Source organism: Stenella coeruleoalba (genome assembly GCF_951394435.1).
Source record: "Stenella coeruleoalba genome assembly, chromosome: 2".
NCBI classification, from domain to species: Eukaryota; Metazoa; Chordata; class Mammalia; order Artiodactyla; family Delphinidae; genus Stenella; species Stenella coeruleoalba.
Genome location: NC_137147.1, coordinates 37346071 through 37360063, shown reverse-complemented (window position 1 = coordinate 37360063; position 13993 = coordinate 37346071).

Sequence of the window (13993 nt, the reverse complement as noted above, 5' to 3'; positions counted from 1 at the left end):
CAGTAGTTAAAAAGTAGGGACTTGGATGAAACTCCCGAAGGGGAATTATACAGAATGATATAAAACAACAGGTCAGGGCTTCCCTGGTGGCACAGTGGTTAAGAGTCCGCCTGCCGATGCAGGGGACACAGGTTCGTGCCCTGGTCCGGGAAGATCCCACATGCCGCGGAGCAGCTGTGCCCGAGTGCCATGGCCGCTGAGCCTGTTCGTCGGGAGCCTGCGCTCCGCAACAGGAGAGGCCGCAACAGTGAGAGTCCCGCGTACCGCAAAAAAAACAAAAACAAAAACAAACAAAGAAAACAGGTCAAGAATGTAATCCTGAGGGCTTCTCTGGTGGCGCAGTGGTTAAGAATCCGCCTGCCAATGCAGGAGACACGGGTTCGGACCCTGGTCCGGGAAGTTCGCGGCATGTGGGATCTAACTAAGCCCATGCGCTACTGAGCCTGCACTCTAGACCCCGCGAGCCACAACTACGAAGCCTGCACGGCCTAGAGCCCATGCTCCACAACAAGAGAGGCCACCGCAATGAGAAGCCCACGCACCGCAGTGAAGAGTAGTCCCCACTCGCCACAACTAGGGAAAGCACATGCAGAGAAACGAAGCCCCAATGCCACCATACATACATACACACATACATACATAAATACATACATAAATATGAATTAGGAAAAAAAAAAAAGAATGGAACCCTGAAACACCAGTTAAAGGAATGGGCAGAGGAAAAATAAAAACTATAAAGGAGACAAAGAAAGAACCAGAAGAACCTCAGAAAAGTGTCCAAACAATAGACAGCTAGTATTAACTGATTAATAACTAGGTTCCTGTATCAGTCTCTTCACATATATTGCTTCATTTAACCCTACCAATAATCCTAAAAGATAATCTTTTTATTGCTGCTTTTTAGGTGAGGAAACTGAGGCTTAGAGAAATAGGTATTGCACAGTAGTTAAGAGAATGGGTATACCGCCAGACTGTCAGGGTTCAAATTCTGGCTTCACCAGCTGCATAGCACAGGGAGATCAGCTCCGTGCTTTGTGACCACCTAGAGGGGTGGGATAGGGAGGATGGGAGGGAGACGCAAGAGGCAGGGGATATGGGGATATATGTATATGTATAGCTGATTCACTTTGTTATAAAGCAAAAACTAACACACCATTGTAAAGCAATTATACTCCAATAAAGATGTTAAAAAAAGAAAATTCTGGCTTCACTAGTTATGTGTTTCAGCTTCCTATTCTTTAAACAGAGGTTAACAGTTCCAACCTAACAGGGTTGTTATAAGATATAAACTAATTACTACATGTTAAGTGCTCAGAATGATGCCTGGCCCGAAAGACCAGGAAGTGCCAGCACAGAGAATTTCAAAGAAATGCAAGTGTCAAACGATAAACTTGCAGAATAACCTACTAGATTTTACATATATCTACATATATACACATATCCCCCATGCTGTAAACCATGATAACTGACATCAAACTGAATATATACACTGGGGGCAGTGGGGGCAGGGAGACAAGCAGACTAGATACTTCTACAGTGAATTCACAGTATGAAATGTTCTCCCCAAAAGTCACCAAACAGAAAGATGCTTTAACACTTTAACATACTAATAATTCTTTTAATTTCCACTGTTAACCAGTGCCTGAAATAAAGTTAAGCCAGAATGAGGCTTCCTAATACTGGAGAGCTTATAATCATGTCCACATATCTCTCATACAAAAGGCAACAGTTTACAAATATTTATAAATAGATAGTTAAAGATATCTTCTTTTACATTTTGAAGTATAGATTCACTATTTACTACTCCAAATTAGATGAGTATCCAAAGGGGATCTATTGAAATAGAAATCAAAACAGTGGTAAAAACCCTTAAACATAAATATTTATAGCTTTATATTCGTGTAAAGATTCAATAGGACAGACCAGTTCTCTTAACCACTTTGTGCCATATCACGGGAAGATCAGAATCTAGTTAAGTTCTAAACTCATTTCCTTTCCTCTGAACACAGTGAAAGATCCTGATATCAGAGAAATAACCAACAAAAGGCATAATTCTTGAACCATGCTACAAAAGCCGGATATTAAGAGGAAAAAAAATTCCACACTTACTGTATAGATCTGATGTGAAGGATAAAAAGGACTGGAAATATTGTACTGTCAAGTTTAACTTTACTAAACATGAAGACTTAAGCTACCAAATTCTTTTTTAATACTTGCCCTCTTTGCTCATGGCACTGATGACTACTGCCATCGAGCAACAGGTGCAAAAATTAGAGAATGACAAAAAACATCATTCAGGACTTAATTACAAAGTCTCTAAACAGAATAAATCTCCACTGTTACCCAGGATAACTGAGATTTTCTTAAGTTGTTTTTTCCTCTTCACCTAGCAATATAAATTCCTACCTCTATGTGAACTCCTAGATTTTATCCTCAACCCTGATCTCTCTTCAAAATTCCAATCCCATATTTCTAATGTCTGCCTAGACCTCTACCCTCGAACGTGCTGCCAAAACTTCAAATTAAATATACTCAAAATGTAACTCAAACATATATTCCTCATCTCTGTTAACTGCACAATCTTCTCAGTCACCAAGGCTCAAAATCTCAGAATTACCTTTGATTAAAAGGAGGCAAACGACAAGATTCTCCTCGCTAATAAAGCCTACCTTGAAAATCACCCATTACATCCATCTCCTCACTGTTTGTCCTGCCACTATCCTCCTGTTTTCCATTACCTCTCGCCTGCAACTGCAATAACCTCCTCTGTGCCTGATACAGAGCATGACAGGAAACACTTGACTTAACATCTGATTCCTGGCCAAAGATGTCAAGAACGGGAAAATTTCTTACTTCCCACACGAGAAATATCATGTGAGAGTTTTATTCTTAGAAGCCAACTTCATGTTGTAAAAAATATTGACACTCAGTATATCAGAAATAAAAGCAAATATAGATTTCACAAACATTTCTTAAGTACATAAACTGAACACTTAATTTTTATAAAGTACGACATACATTCTTTTGTTGTTTCTGCATGAACTGCAGATGTTTGAACATGTGAATTACACACTATATTTTATAGCAAGCCCAGACTCATCAATACTTTAATCGGCTAGGCAAAATATTTTCCCCACAATACAACTGCAGAAGAGTTGCTACTCTCTCCAAGAACCCTACATCATTTTCTTGAGTTATCTAGATAATACCCATGCTTCAAGATATAGCTCAAATTCTACCAGTACTACAAAATCCTTCTTAACTCAGCCTAAAGTGAGTTTCTACTTCCTCTGAATGCCAAAAGATCAACTGTTATTCATTTAGCAATCATATACCAAATATACTAAAGTGCTATTTATCTCTAGTTATATGTTTTATATATTTATATTTGCTTCTTTCTCAGTGTAAAGTATAAACTTCTTAAGGACAGGAACCGTATTTTCCAATTCTCTAATATCAATCCTCCACCAGCCTGAGACTAATTCCACAGCTTACCTCACGAAATGCTACCTCCCATAAGAGGAGTATAAAAATATAAACACACACAAAACACACTCAATAGAGGCAGGCAGGAGGCAAAGATAAGGAACTACACATAGATGTAAAACAATGACAGTCAAAGACAGGAAACACACACACACACACACACACACACAGACCAAGCTTTAGAAGCAGCTATCCCTTTTGTGGAGAAATTAAATAGTAGTAATATTATCAATATTGATAAAACATCCATAACCACAGTTTAGAGGTAAATTCACTCAACCTCCTAACATCATAGAAAGCACCAGGAAGGCATAACTGAGGAGGCTAAGGAAAGGGCTAGGATTTGGGAACATCATCTTACCATCTCACACAGTACCCTACAGGCAGAAAGTATTCAACAAACACCTGATGGTTTGAATGCAATTTAATAACTAGATCTGCAAACCCAAATCTCAGACCAGAATGTTCAAAATGCAACTCTTCTTGCACAAAATACTTCACGGGATCCAACTAACTCAAAATTCCAGTATAATGCACTGAATACTTTGTGCTTTGCTTATATGATACAAACATGCTTTTGATGCCAAAAAGATACATCCACATTATAATCTTTAAAGATTTTAAAAAATAACGCAGTGATTCATAAAATTGTATTCTTCCTATTTTTATAATGGCTCAGGGTATTTGTGTGATTTTCAGTCTCCCTTCTTAGTTCCTAAGAAATAACTTCAATTTGACTTTACAACCTCAGGGTGGGGTGGGGGCAGGGGAAGGGAAAGTTTGGAAAGAATGAAATAGCTCTGCAAAAATAATTCAGTGCTACATTAAATACAAATTAATGACAGGCTAATGAAATCACAGTGGCGCAGTGGTTAAGAATCCGCCTGCCAACGTAGGGGACACAGGTTCCAGCCCTGGTCCAGGAAGATCCCACATGCCGCGGAGCAGCTAAGCCTGTGCGCCATGACTACTGAGCCTGCACTCTAGAGCCCGCGAGCCACAACTACTGAGCCCACGTGCCACAACTACCGAAGCCCGCGTGCCTAGAGCTGGTGCTCCGCAACAAGAGAAGCCACCACAATGAGTAGCCCGTGCACCGCAACGAAGAGTAGACCCCGCTCACTGCAACTAGAGAAAGCCGGCTCACAGCAACGAAGACCCAACACAGCCAAAATTTAAATAATTAATTAATTAAACAACAACAACAACAACAAACACTAACCACTATGAAAAATTTAGCTTCAGTATCTATTCTTTCTTCCTTTCTTGAAAATAGATGCCTGTCATGCATGCTAACAACTTTAGGTCTGAGTAATACAGGGCTGAAGGATTCATGAAGAAACGGAAGCAGTCCGACAGAATTAGAACCAAGATAAAAATACTCTAACAAGCAGCCGAGAATTGGAAACACAATGGAAAACGAAGGAACGTGCCTCTGAGATGGACCTAGTCAATATGAGTGAGCTGAAAGGTGTTAAAGGTGGAAATGAAGGCAGTGTTTTTATGGGAAAAGATCTGCACTAGAAGTAAGGAGGCTTACTTTCTTTTTTTTGCCTGTGACCTTCAGTAAATCACAGATCCAATCTGAATCTTGGTTGCCTCACATTTCCACTTGTTCTGTTTACTGATACTTTTGTATGCATCAGTGACATTAACAGTAACTAAGACATAATGAACTCTTGTTATAATCCAGGCACTGTTCTAAATGCCTTACATGCATTGTATCTCATTTAACCTTCCAGACAGCCCTACAAAATAGGTACACTTACTTCTCCCATTTTATATAATTAGGAAGTAAAGCTTAGAAAAGGTAGGTGATACACCAGAGGTCACTTTGCTCACAAATGCATAGCAGGGACTGGAACTCAAAACTGGTTTCAGAGCCCACACTCTTAAATACTTTCTTATACTGCCTCTCAAATGATATAAAGGAAATATTTTACAAAGCATTCTTAAATGGCCATTCAAATGTAAAGTCCTGTTATAATTCTTATTTGCACTAATCAAAATGACTTCATACAACCAAGCAACATAAAGTTAAAATACTTAAAGCATGAATATGTGAATATGAATATGTGGAGGGCCTTAACAAAGTTTTTTAAGACAGTGGTAATATCAATGATGTGAAATCCAGTGCAAATTTTAGTTGAATGGATGTGTAAATTTCCAAGTATTTATAGTCTTAGAGACTTACAGTATCAGCTACAAGATATAATTTAAAATATAAGCCATCCCCTAGAGCTTTTTCTCTTTTAGCTATTATTTCACATTAATACTTGATGAATGATACTGAATAAAATCATTAAGGAAGGAATTTATTTAATAGTGTTTGTCAGGCACTGTTTTAAGCACTTCACAAATATTTACTCATTTAATCCTAACAGCCTACAAAGTAGTTATAATTGGAGCCAGTATTCAACTCAGGTCGTCAGGTTTAAGGATCTGTGCTCTTAACCACTAGCTCCATTGCAATTTAAGAAATGGTGAAATTCTTTTTTTTTTAGGCCAATATAAAGTACTAATGATCAGGATGAATGTCCACAAAGAGAATGGAGCCATCACTTACCTCAGCATACATACTAATACAAAGGAACATGTAAAAGAAATATATTAACTGATATGGTAAACTAATCTATGCTATCAGGAAAAGTTATTAGTCTTTGGAAGAAGAGGTTTCTTTTAATTTTCCTATGAAATTGTACTGTTAGCAAACCAAAGGAATGAAATTGGGAAAATAATATTAATTAACACTAATATTAATTTTAAAGAGTTGATAGACAGGATTTTTATCATTTTTTGGTCCAGGCATCTTATGAAGCAGCAAAAAACTTAAAAAAAAATCACACGAACTAGTGGATTTCACAATAAAATTCATGCTAAATTTGAACCTTTTAAGGTATAACAGATACTTAATACAACCTTGTATTTTGTTTATGAAAGAATTACATTTTTCAAAGGACTACAGTATTTCTTATTTCATCTGTTTCTCACAACTCCGAGAGTTAAGTAGGAGAAGTACTATTATTCTTATTTTACAAATACGAAACTTAAGCTCAGAAAACTTAAATATTTTGCATGGTCTAGATACACCTTCTGACTCCAAGTGCTTCTTCTATTACATCATGCTGCCAAAATGGTAAGCTTTATACTTTTCAAGTTGTTTCACAGCCAAGAAAATTTGGAAAATATACAGCAGAAAACATAATGAAGTTTTATGGTTGTTAAAATGTAAAGAGATTTGCTAAAAATCTCATTATTATATGATGTACAAGTTATCTAGCTGAAATGATGAACAAGTTAATTCAGCCAAAATGAACTTGGAACCCAAGAAAAATCTGCATTTAAAGCTAAGTGGTAGGGAGTTACTTACACACACACACACACACACACACACACACACACACACACAAACAAGGTAACTAAATCCAATTTTAAATGCATAAATGTGAAATAACGTAACTCTACAATAATACTACTTTTCAGGAAGTAAAAAAAAATCACTTCTAACTACCATTCATCTCAATCACTTAAATGCTAGCTTCCCAGAGATTATCCGTTTCAAAGATAGTTTTTAAAAATGTTCATTCCGGGGCTTCCTTGGTGGCGCAGTGGTTGGGAGTCCGCCTGCCAATGCAGGGGACGCGGGTTCCTGCCGCGGTCCGGGAGGATCCCACATGCCGCTGAGCGGCTGGTCCCGTGAACCATGGCCGCTGGGCCTGCGCGTCCGGAGCCTGTCCTCCGCGGCGGAAGAGGCCCACAACAGTGAGAGCCCCGCATACCGCAAAAAAAAAAAAAAAAAAAAAAAAAAAAGTTCATTCCGGGACATACCTGGTGGCGCAGTGGTTAAGAATCCGCCTGCCAATGCAGGGGACGTGGGTTCCAGCCCTCGTCCGGGAAGATCCCAAATGCCGCAGAGCAACTAAGCTCATGCGCCACAACTACTGAGCCTGCGCTCTAGTGCCCGCGAGCCACAGCTACCGAAGCCCGTACTCCGCAACAAGAGAAGCCACCGCAATGAGAAGCCTGCGCACCACAAGGAAGAGTAGCCCCCACTCACCGCAACTAGAAGAAGCCTGCATGCAGCAATGAAGACCCAACGCAGCCAAAAATAAATAAATTTATTTAAAAAAATTTTTTAATGTTCATTCCTCTATATATCTATTTCACCTGAATTACTACCCAGCCAAGGAACAGAGAAGGCTGGTGAACCAAATAGGAACATTTAACAAATAAGTGAAATAGCTTAGGTTTGGATTATCAGTTATATAATTATCGAGAAAACACCCAATAAACTGTACCTTAAGTGCACAAAAATAAAAATGTTGTAGCTATAAACTGTGTACTATACCCTCACAGCCCTAAGTTAGGTGGTGGACCACCCACATTGGACTTGCAAAGAAGACGGCCTAAAACTAGTCTTGTAATCATTAGCTTGACACCAATTTGAGGGAATAAAAGCACTAAAGAAGCTGATAAAGAATTTTTTTGGAATAAGTTATTTGTGGAAAAATATTACAGAAGTTTTTCCTCGGGCCCACTTTACCATGCATGAGAGTGGTTCAAACTCAGACGTTTTTTTTAAAATTTCCTTTTAAAAATTATTATTTTTTATTGGAGTAGAGTTGATTTACTTTATGCTGTACAGCAAAGTGAATCTGTTATACATATACATATATCCACTCTTTTTTAGATTCTTTTCCCATATAGGCCATTACAGTCAAACTCAGACCTTGATCTGGTACCCTGTAGACTGCTGATACAAGAGCCATGCCTGGAAAAGTCCAAGAGACTGTGGCTGGATACCTGCTCAAACAGAACAAGGACAAATGGGTGCATCACACTGCATTGTTATTTATACAGCAAAGGATGTGAGACATTTTCTTGTGGACCTGATGATGGCAAAGGTATGGAGCCAGCAAAAAAAAGAACTTTGTGTAATAGGTTTGTCTAGAGGCATTTGGACGTCAACAGAGTTCACAGGGTGAAGAAACTAAAGGCTGGAAACTAAGGGCTGAGGACAAGTCTTAAGAAGCTGGCTACAGGTACTGCCCATTGTAGCAGACTGCTAACTCATCAGCAGATCACTAGGGTAGGCGCACAACTAGACTGGTTAGGTGTGGCTATGTGACAGAGTCTTAGCCAAAAGAACCTGAGAAAGAGCAATGTATGTCACTTCTAGGGCTGGCCCACAGAAATGTCCCGCATGTGCTTCTCCTTGCCCTTTACCCTTCCATCTCCACGCAAAAAGCACAGAGACTGTTACAGAGTAGTTCTTATATACTGAATGCCTACTTGAAGCTGGGTTCTTTCGTATTTTATCTTATTCCAACATATCCACACTGGGTGGGATGGTAACAAACCCAACTCATCAGATTCTGTCTCCTGAGAATTATTAATTCCAGCCAGACATGAGAGGAACAGAATATTACCTCCTTCTGAAGATACAACAAAACACTGAAGTCATCAGAGCTACTATCTCCTTGCTGGGGGGACTAGAGGATATCAATCATGAGGGACTATCAGTCCAGTTCTCCAAGAAGCCTAGTGCATATTCTAGCCTTAGGAGCAATGAGACTCAGCGTATTTAGTTGCATAGATGGCTTCCTTATAATAAATCCCCATCATCTGAGGTCATGCTTCTTAAACTAGGGGACACACCTATGACTATAGTAAACTGGCTATTATAAGAAGCCACAAAATAAACTGTCTATTTCCGTAGAACAGCAATGTTATGATGTGGCAATAGTTCAAAACAGTATCAAATACAAATATGAAATTAAATGCAATACTCACATGAATTTTTAAGGCAGAAGATTAGAATATAAAGAAATTTCACTCTTCTAAGGGGTTAATTCAGGCTTTGTATCCACATTATCACAGGAATATTCATTTACCTCTTCTGTTTTCCAGGGGAAAAGCTGAAGTACCAACCTATGGTAACTTAGAAGGGTCTTTTCACAGCAATCCAGAAGTCATTTTTTTTTTCTCTTACAGCATATCCTACTAGACTTTAAGCTGCACTAGGATAGGATATGTTTTACCCTTCTTTATACCCTTTGTGGCAAGCTAAAAATAATGCACCCCCAAAACATCCAAGCTCTAATTCCTGGAACCTATGAATGTTTCCTTATACATCAAAAAGGATTTTATAATTAAGCTAAGGATCTTGAGATGGAGAGATTATTCCGGATTATCTAGATGGGACCTAAGTATAAACACAAGTGCCCCCACTAAGACGAAAGCAGACGGATTTGACTACGGCAGAGAAGGTGATATGATTACGGAAGCAGAGATTGAAGTGATGTGCTTTTAAAATGAAGGAGCCACAAGCCAAGGAATATAAAAGGCTACCAGAAGCTGAAAAAGGCAAGGAAATGGGACCTCCCTTCAGAGTCTCCAAAAGTAATCAGAACTCAGAAAAGCAGTAAAATGAGCTGATCTACTTTTGCTTTATGCTATCTACAGCAGTCTGAGGAAAGAATACAAACCAGACAAGCACCACTTCTGCATTCACAGGGAATACTATCCTGAACCCTGGATAAGCAGATAAGTGGGCCACATACTCTTAAGAGGTATTTCACACTCAAGTGGTACTAGGCTGCATGTTATCCACTGTATGTGTGTATATACATAATACTTTAATTATAATAGATATTGCATATTAATGATAGTCTAGCTTCCATAGGAAAGAATTTGAAAAGCAGAAAACTGTCATATGTAGTTAACATCAGTAATTTATACATATTATATCATTTGATCCTCACGACTCCAGGAAGTAGACAAGTCTGGAACTGATTTCAATTCTGCAGTGGAGGAAGAGGCGGCTGAGAAGGTGACTTGCCCAAAGGTTAGTAAATGGCTCCTACTCTTATGTCTTTCTACTAGATCATTTTACCTCGATAACATCAATCGATTTACTTCTAGGTATGTTGTATTAGCTTCTAAAATAACTTCGTTAGGAAAGAAAACAAGACCAACATTTTACAAGCAATACCATATTTAAATTTTACGTGCGTGGAAGCCGAATGTCACACTCAATTAAGTGGTCAGAGAAAAGCTGAAGAGAACACGTGGACGAGTAACTTAACATATCTGTTTCTTCGCATGAAAATGAGAACCGTAACAGTACCTAACCCTTTAGATGTTGCTGTGTGGATTAAATGAGATAATACACGTAAAGTGCCTATCATGAAAGCTAGTCTCAGAGTTCGTACTATATACTCCAGCACGTCTCTTCCCAAAGGAAAATCTGCTTTCTGACCCCGAAAATTAACCAACCCAGGAGGTGGGTAATTTAAGAATGCGAGGGAAGGGAATGAGGGTAGGGGAAAAATAGGTCCTGGCTACCTCTCCTTGAACACTTGACGAATAGGCGCTTTGTTTTTACTCAAAAATAACCCAGAGGAGTGCTGGGGGCGGCTTCGGCGACACCAACCTAACCCTTGGAAGGCCCGCGGGGCAGGGACAGCACGGGCATGACCCAGGGGCTCCGACAACTGCACCAGAAGCCCCAACACGTGGTTCTCTCCTCCCAGCTCCTCCCCATTTCCCTCTGCTCCTCGTGCTACAGGCTCAGTGGCTTCGGCTTTCTACAGTCAACCGGTACTGTCGCTGCCCGTCTAGAGAGCTGCCCATCCCAGGAACCTGCCCAACGCAAGTCTGGGAAATATACCTCATCAGAGAGCCCACACCTGCTGCAGGAGAGAACTCAGAGCACAGCCTCTGCGCGGACCGGTCGACCGGAACTCCACCCTCCACCTCTCTGATTGGATAAACGCACAAAGGAGGATGCAGAGGATTGGTCAGCAGCACAGAGGCGGGCCATAGCCCAGGGGAAGGGAAAGGGGTTGGGCGGGGGGAGCGAAGAAGCGCCAGGGAGTGGCCTCTCCCCGGATTGGACAAATGCAAGATATCTGCGCCAGCGTAGACCCAGCTTCCGTATAGCGCTGCACAGCACTGCCCTTTACGTTACGTTAGCGGAAGTTTTAACGACTTATCGTTTGTGCTGAAAGCTTAGGTCTCCTTGCTGCGTGGCCAATAAAGAGCAAGAATATAAACGAGTTCCGCCTCTTCCTCGGACCAATGGGTTCTTCAGTTGACATAGGGCGACGTGTTTCTTTCAGCGTTTAGACGCTAGAACTCCCACAGAGCCACACTCGGGTAGAGAATTGCTATGTTGACCAGACAGTAACTGCAGGCGAGAAATACTTAGTAGTTCGAATCGGGCCCTGAAACACCCACATACGCTCAGAACTCGTATGATTTCAGCGTTGTAATGTGGGAGAATTAGGGCTTCTCGCGGTCCTTTGCTTGGCTGTGTCATTGGCTGAAAAAGCTGTCAATTTGAATGTAACTCCGCCTCCACCCCCAGGGAACCTTGGGATTTCAAGTATCGGGCGCAAAGATCCTAAGGCTTTAAATGTGGTTGCCGCTGAGCTCTTCGTTGCTAACAACCGCTGACATTTATTGTGGTTTTCATGTGTTCCGTTGTGCTTTTTTAATCCTTTCACTTATCAGCACCATTAAGGCCAGAGGACACTTAGGAAGACTGGAAAGACTTCATGTATGTTTGTAAAGATAAATACTAGTGTTTCAAACATTCCACTACTGTGCCTGGCTCTCTGCTAGATGTTCGTAATTAACGTACTAAGCGGATACTAAGTCTTAGCTTCTGCCTTTACAACAAAATGGTCTTTGATTTGCATATTAGTGCCCATTCGAGGATATTTGAAAAGCGCCCTAAATTTAACAGCTATCTATACTGTTTTGTCGCTGCTTACATAAATCAAGTGTTGATAGGACATGAAGCAGAACTGGCTGCTGTCTTGACAGAAAAGTAGTGCTGTAATTAAAATGTCAAACGTGACCAGTTTCAGGAGGCACGCACATTGTATATTATTCGAGATAGTATTATCACGTCTATTTTCAGTCTTATTGGAAACATGTTAGTTTAAGGCAGAATTTCCCTGCCTTTATTGAATCATGAACTCCTTTCACTTCTGTGAGCACATTTAGTAATGTTTCATCACTTTGTGTTTAGCAAATGTAAAAATCAATGTATAAATACCAAAACTTTTTGAGTGGAATTTTTCCTTCCAACAAATTTTTTTCTATTTAATATGTAATACAAATTTTCATATATGTAAGAAAAGGGCTTGTTGTTGGACTAAAAATTAAGTACACTTTTAGAGGATTTAAGCCAAGCAGAAATTGCTTTTTTGACTGATGTTTGGAATAATTACTTTTATGTTTTAAAAAAATCAAATTACTTTAATAATTTTTTGTGTCTTGTTTGTAGATGATGAGAGAAGGTTTCAGGTTTTATTTGCAAATGAAACATGAGAAACATAACTTTTTTATAATTCTCAATAAATAGCCAAATTGGGTGTAATCATCACTATATTTCTCCTTTAAATATTTGATATGATGTACTAAGTGACATATATGGATACGAAAATCACCCTGAGACAAAAATGCAGATTTATTAGTTTTAATGCTTTCCATTAACTAACATTTTGAAAGAATGTTCCTTTTGACTCCTATTTTAAATCAGTGGTCCATTTGGGATGTTAATTAAATTCGTTTGACTAAGAATAAAAACCATTAAAAACTGCAGGTATCAAGACTGCTACTGTCGTTAGCAGGGTTCAGCAGAGTGATAAATCAACTGAGTGACTGACTCCTAGACACATTTGGCTGATTGGTATTAACTGTCCTAAGTGCTCACTCTTTTGGAGTCTTTTGTACGCTCTCAAAGTGTTCCATTTTAAAGAGAAAAAACTTTAGTAGTTATTTTTTGTTTAACTGAGAATTTAAAAGTAGAAATTGCAACAGGCACCATTACTGCTTTTTAAGATGTGAACCCAGGAATCACCTTGGTACACCCTCTGTTGGGAAATAGTTTAAGGAATGACCTCAAGGTGAGATAAATGCAAGATGACTTTTGAGATACAGGAAGAGAATAGTACAATCCCCATTTGTAATATTTACTTTTTAATATCAACATTTTTCTTTTTCTTTTTATATCTGTATTTTTAAAAATAGTGAACATGATATAACAGTATAAACTTTGAAATCTAACCATATATATGTATATATGTTTATATGAATGGTTAAAAAAATTATTGAGAAATATGTGATCAACAAAGGTGTGGAGGTGTTAAAGAAAAGATTATTCATGACACTTTTTAAGATGGTAAGGCAGACTTTATTCAACAGGGGCTACTGTGGTAGAGTTTTGTAATAGGGGAGAGAGATTGGACTCAACTCTGAATACAACAGGAAAAGTGGGAATTTATAGCCAAGGAGTAGGGGATAGGGGGTCAGTGGATGGAAAATTACTATGAAGAAACATCAGGCATAAGGGGGATTATTGCTACATCACTCAACAGTATTCTTACCAAAAGTAGGTGGGTGTAATCAGACATCAACTGGGGGATAATGAAGGATGAGGCACTCAATCAGATATTGAGGGAGGGTGATTCTGGTTAAGCTGCCTTAGCAGAAT